The 5,594-nt window shown below is 40.8% G+C and overlaps 1 non-coding gene across 1 annotated transcript; it reads left to right on the plus strand.

Moving 5' to 3' along the window:
• Positions 1–4,667: 4,667 nt before the first annotated feature.
• On the plus strand, positions 4,668–4,771 carry LOC148576970 (small nucleolar RNA R71). The gene has a single exon (XR_015904111.1). It is a non-coding gene; the product is annotated as a small nucleolar RNA R71 (small nucleolar RNA).
• The last annotated feature ends 823 nt before the right edge of the window (positions 4,772–5,594 follow it).

Raw genomic sequence — 5,594 nt, forward strand, 5'->3', positions numbered from 1 at the left:
TGGCTCCTCCTGCTTCCTCTCTGGCAGTGTGGTTCCGGACCTTAGAGTGATGGCACTGATGCCACCCTTTGGATTGGGCAATGGTTGAGAAGGAATTCCACTGGAGCTTGCATGTTGAGTGTTTGAAGTGTTGGGTGATGCCAGCTGAGAGATGAGAGCCTGTATAGCGGATGCTAGGCCATTAAGTGAAGTTTCCATGTTTTTTTGTCCTTGTGCAATAGATTAAAGAGCCTCATCACTCGGAGAGGAATTAGATTGAGTGATCTGCAGAACTTGTTGTTGGTTGTTCTGTGGTCCTTGGGACTGCCTCAGGTGAGGTGCTCTGTAAGGCTGGTTCTGGTTCTCATGCTTGTTGTTATTATTCCACTTCTGATATCTTTGATTGTCTCTGCCTCCTCTGTTATTGTTGTCCCTCCAATTCTGGTTAGAATTATCTCTCCAACCTTGGTTAGAACTATCCTGCCATCCATGGTTGTAACTGCCACCTTGATTGTACCCTTGGTTGGGGCGGTCATAGAAGTTACGAGTGGTTGCCACAGTGTTGTCTTCCTGCTGGAGCTGCGGACATTCATCAGTATAATGGCTGTAATCAGCACAGATCCCACACACTCTCTATGGGACTAACTGTTGGCTTTGCTGTGCTTGTTGTTGACTCAACTGCATCTGCTTTAGTAAGTTGGTCATTTCACATATACTCTGAGTTAGAGCAGTAGTTTCTTTGCTAGAAGATACCTCTGCAACAGCCTTTGACCGGCCTTGTTTCTGCCTGTGATTCCTTGTAGACTCAGCCAAGTCGCTGATCAATTGCCATGCCTCATCAGTGGTCTTGTACTTTTTCATAGACCCATTGCTAGCACTTTCCAATGTGGTCTTATCTTGGGCCTCATGCCCTGTGTGACGTAGCCGAGCAACACTATCTTGTCAATCATATGGTGGGGACATGCTTCCAGAAGGTTGTTGAAGCGCTCCCAGTATTCGTAGAGAGATTCGGAATCGTCCTGAACAATCATGGAAATGTCTTTCCTCAGTTTATCAGTAACTTCAGCTGGGAAGAATTTTTCCAAAAATTCTCTTCTAAGCGTATCCCAGTTAGAAACAGTTGCTGCGGGTTGAGTGTAGTACCACTCTCTCGCCTTTTCCTCAAGAGAGAATGGGAAAGCTTTTAACAAAATAGAAGTTTTATCTGCACCATCGCGCCTGACAGTAGAACAAGCTGCTTGGAAATCCCTCAGGTGCTTGATAGGCTCTTGAGTAGGTAAGCCATGATACTTAGGCATCAAGTTGAGTAGTGCAGTCTTTATTTCAAAGTCTGTAGCCACTGTTGGGTGATGCGCTTGAAACGGTTGCATTGTGAAATCAGGGGCTCCAGCCTCCTAGATAGTAACTCTCCTAGGTTCTGCCATGTCACCTGCATGTAAATCAACCGAATCAGTAGAAAGGGAGCTTGTTTCTTCCTCAAGTGACGTTTCAGATTCGCCCTCAGAGAGGACTAACCGACGCCGAGCTTGCCTTATACGTGAGATAGTTCTTTCAATCTCAAGATCAAATACTGGCAAGCTTGGATCAGGAAGTGAACGCGTCATTTAACGAAAGAAATATGTAGCTCATAGTAGCAAAAAAAAATAAAATACAAATAAATAAATTCCAATCAATAACTTAGCACTCTATTGCAACTCCCCGGCAACGGCGCCGAAAATTGACGTTGTGAAAATTGGCGAGTTAAGAATTTATTATAAGAGATACGTTGCAAGTACAGTTCTTAACCAACCAAAAATCTGCTTATCAATTTAGAAGGGGTTGTCACAAAATTAAAATTAAAATACTGGGAGTATGAATCCCAGGTCGTCTCCCAACGAGTTGCAAAAAGGTGTGCTATTTTATTAATCAGATGTTTTCTAAAATGGTTTGAGTTGATAAACAGGAAATTAAATCAGAGAAATTATGAAATTTAAACAAAAACCTTGACCGGGAGTAGATTAGTTGGAAGCCCTATCCTTGATGGAGTTCTCCCAAGATTAAAATGATAATTGAAGGTTGTTCTGCTTAGTTATCCTTTACTAGGTAGGGGAAAGTCAAGCAAGTTGGAAAGCAATTTCTATTCACAATTCCTAATCCTCTCCCTTGGGAAGCACTAGTGTCAGTGACTAGAGGGCGATCCAACAATAAACCCAATTACAACTTTTCTCTTGAATATTCCAACTCAAGGTTCTCCTTTCAATCATCTCCCAATCAAGTTATGGAACTACTCGCTCATTATGAATGTAAATTTCACAAAATAAGGAAGAGAAATAGTGAAAGTCATGATAAATATTAATCAAAAGGATCAATTGAAAATAAAAATAGTTCTTGTATAAATAAATTCTAGAAATAATCCAAGAGTAACTCTGAGTAAATAAAGGACAGAGTAAGTGACAAGTAAGGAAACAAACTGGAATGACGAAGTCTTGACGGAGGTAATAACTCTTCTCAATATCCCAATCCAAAAAGTAATAAAATCAAAATCCTAAGAACTATGAATGTGTAGAGAGAAAACCTAGAGGAGGAGTAAATTCAGATCTAAAACTAAAACTATGCGGAACGAATGTTGTCTCTGGTCTCTGCATGTTCCCCGACTCTAATATGCTTTTCTGGGCCGAAAACTGGGTCAAAATAGGGCCCAAAATTGCCCCCATCAAATTTTACAGATTCTGCAGATCGCGCACGTCACGCGATCGCGTCATCCAGGCGTTCGCGTCATCCAGCGTTTTGCCTTGCCACGCGTGCGCATCGTCTATACCTTTGCGTCACTTGTGCAGTTTCCAATCCGCGCGGTCGCGTGAGCCATGCGTCCGCGTCACTGCAATTTCCTCTACGTCGCGCGGTCGCATGAGCCATGCATCCGCGTCACTTTTCGCTGGTCATCTCCTCAATTTCTTGTATTCCTTCCATTTTTGCAAGCTTCCTTTCTAATCTCCAAGTCATTCATGCCCTATAAAGCTTGAAACACTTAACACACAGATCACGTCATCGAATGGAATAAAGGAGAATTAAAATACAAAATTAAAAGTCTCTAGGAAGCAAGTTTTCAACCATAAATTATATTTAGGAAGGAATTATAAATGCATGCTAATCATATGAATAAGTGGGTAAAGATTTGATAAAACTGCACAATTAAGCACAATATAAACCATAAAATAGTGGTTTATCAATTAGCCATGTAGAGATCGTACCTTGTATTTTTCATCCAAGAGGATCACACAGCTTGCCATTGAAGGAAGCCATGCATATTTGGAGAAGAAGACAATAGGAAAGTAGAGTTTCAGAGGACAGAGCATCTCCAGAACCTCAGCCTGTTTCTCATTATTGAATCACAGGTACTATTTATTTCATGTTATTTATTTTTCATAAAAATAATCACTCTTATCATTAATCTCCTGACTAAGATTTACAAAATAACCGTAGCTTGCTTCAAGCTGACAATCTCTGTGGGATCGACCCTTACTCACGTAAGGTATTACTTGGACGACCCAGTGCACTTGCTGGTTAGTTGTGCGGAGTTGTGAAAAGTGTAATCACAATTTCGTGCACCAGTGGCCATCTACTTGATAAACCCCGTTTCTAGGGTTTATCTTGTGCTTAATTTAGGGCATTTTATGACCCTTTACCCACATTTATTCAATGAAATAGCATGGTTTCATGATTGTCTCTTAATTTGTGCTTAAGTGTGAAAACATGATTTCTAGGCCCATAATTAGTTAACTTTAATTCACCTTTGATTCCACTAGATGCCTTGATGTGTGTGTTAGTGATTTCAGGTTAAAAAGGCTAGGAATAGATCAAAGGAATGAAGAGAAAAGCATGCAAAGTGGAGAAATCATGAAAAATCAAGGATTGGGAGAAATTCACTCCACGCGCACGCGCAGTAGACACGCACGCGTGAAATGATGAGGTCGCATGGCAACGCGTACGCGCACATGATGCATACGCGTAGATGGAAAATTGCCAAGCGACGCGTACGCGTGACGTGCGCGTACGCATTGGTGTTCGCACGTGACCCACTTAAAGTGAATCTGCTGGGGGCAATTTCTGGGCTTCCCAGGCCCAAATCTAACTCATCTCTCTACTTAGAATTCTCTGTCTGTTGCTGAGAAGATGATGGAAAAGGTTTGCTATTGCCAAACCTGTTTCTTCCACCATTGTTATTATTGAAGCCTTGATTAGGCTTCTGTTGATCCTTCCATGAGAGATTAGGATGATTCCTCCATGAAGGATTGTAGGTGTTTCCATAAGATTCTCCCATGTAATTCACCTCTGTCATTGCAGGATTCTCAGGGTCATAGGCTTTTTCTTCAGAAGAAGCCTCCTTAGTACTGCCTGATGTAGCTTGCATTCCAAACAGACTTTAAGAAATCATCTTGACTTGGTGAGTCAATATTTTGTTCTGAGCCAATACGGCATTCAGAGTATCAATCTCAAGAACTCCTTTCTTCTGAGTTGTCCCATTATTTACAGGATTCCTTTCAGAAGTGTACATGAACTGGTTATTTGCAACCATTTCAATGAGTTCCTGGGCTTCTGCAGGCATCTTCTTCAGATGAAGAGATCCTCCAGCAGAGTGGTCCAATGATATCTTGGACAATTCAGACAGACCATCATAGAATATACGTATGATGCTCCATTCTGAAAACATGTCAGAAGGACACCTTCTGATCAATTGCTTGTATCTTTCCCAAGCTTCATAGAGGGATTCACCTTCCTTCTGTCTGAAGGTTTGGACTTCCACTCTAAGCTTGCTCAACTTCTGAGGTGAAAAAAATTTGGCCAAGAAAGCATTGACCAACTTTTTCCAAGAGTTCAGGCTATCTTTAGGTTGTGAGTCCAACCATGTCCTAGCTCTGTCTCTTACAGCAAAGGGAAAAAGCATAAGTCTGTAGACCTCAAGATTAACCCCATTGGTCTTAACAGTGTCACAGATTTGCAAGAATTCAACTAAAAACTGATGAGGATCTTCCAATGGAAGTCCATGAAACTTGTAATTCTGCTGCATCAGAGAAACTAATTGAGGCTTAAGCTCAAAGTTGTTTGCTCCAATTGCAGGAATTGAGATTCTCCTTTCACAGAAGTCAGAAGAGGGTGCAATAAAGTCACCAAGCATCTTCCTTACATCTCCACCATTGTTGTTGGGTTCGGCCATGTCTTCTTCTTTTTTGAAAAATTCTGTCAGGTCCTCTCCAGAGTGTTGTGCTTTAGCTTCTCTTAGCTTCCTCTTTAGAGTCCTTTCAGGTTCCGGATCAGCTTCAACAAGAATGTTCTTATCCTTTCTCCTGCTCATATGAAAAAGAAGAGAACAGAAAAGAATAGGAATCCTCTATGTCACAGTATAGAGATTCCTTTATGTGAGTAGAAGAATAGAAGAGTAGATTGAAGAAGGGAGAAGATGAAGAATTCGAACACAGAGAGGGAGGAAGGGTTCGAATTATAAGAAGAAGAGAAGTGTTAGTAAATAAATAAATAGAAAGAGATGAGAGAGAGAGAGAATTCAAATTTTAATTTAAAATAAAAGGAGAATATTTTTGTTTTTATTTCAATTATTAGTTAGAATTCGAAAATTAAGA

The sequence above is a fragment of the Arachis ipaensis genome, chromosome B1 (genome assembly GCF_059453495.1).
Source record: "Arachis ipaensis isolate K30076 ecotype BB chromosome B1, ASM5945349v1, whole genome shotgun sequence".
Taxonomy (NCBI): domain Eukaryota; kingdom Viridiplantae; phylum Streptophyta; class Magnoliopsida; order Fabales; family Fabaceae; genus Arachis; species Arachis ipaensis.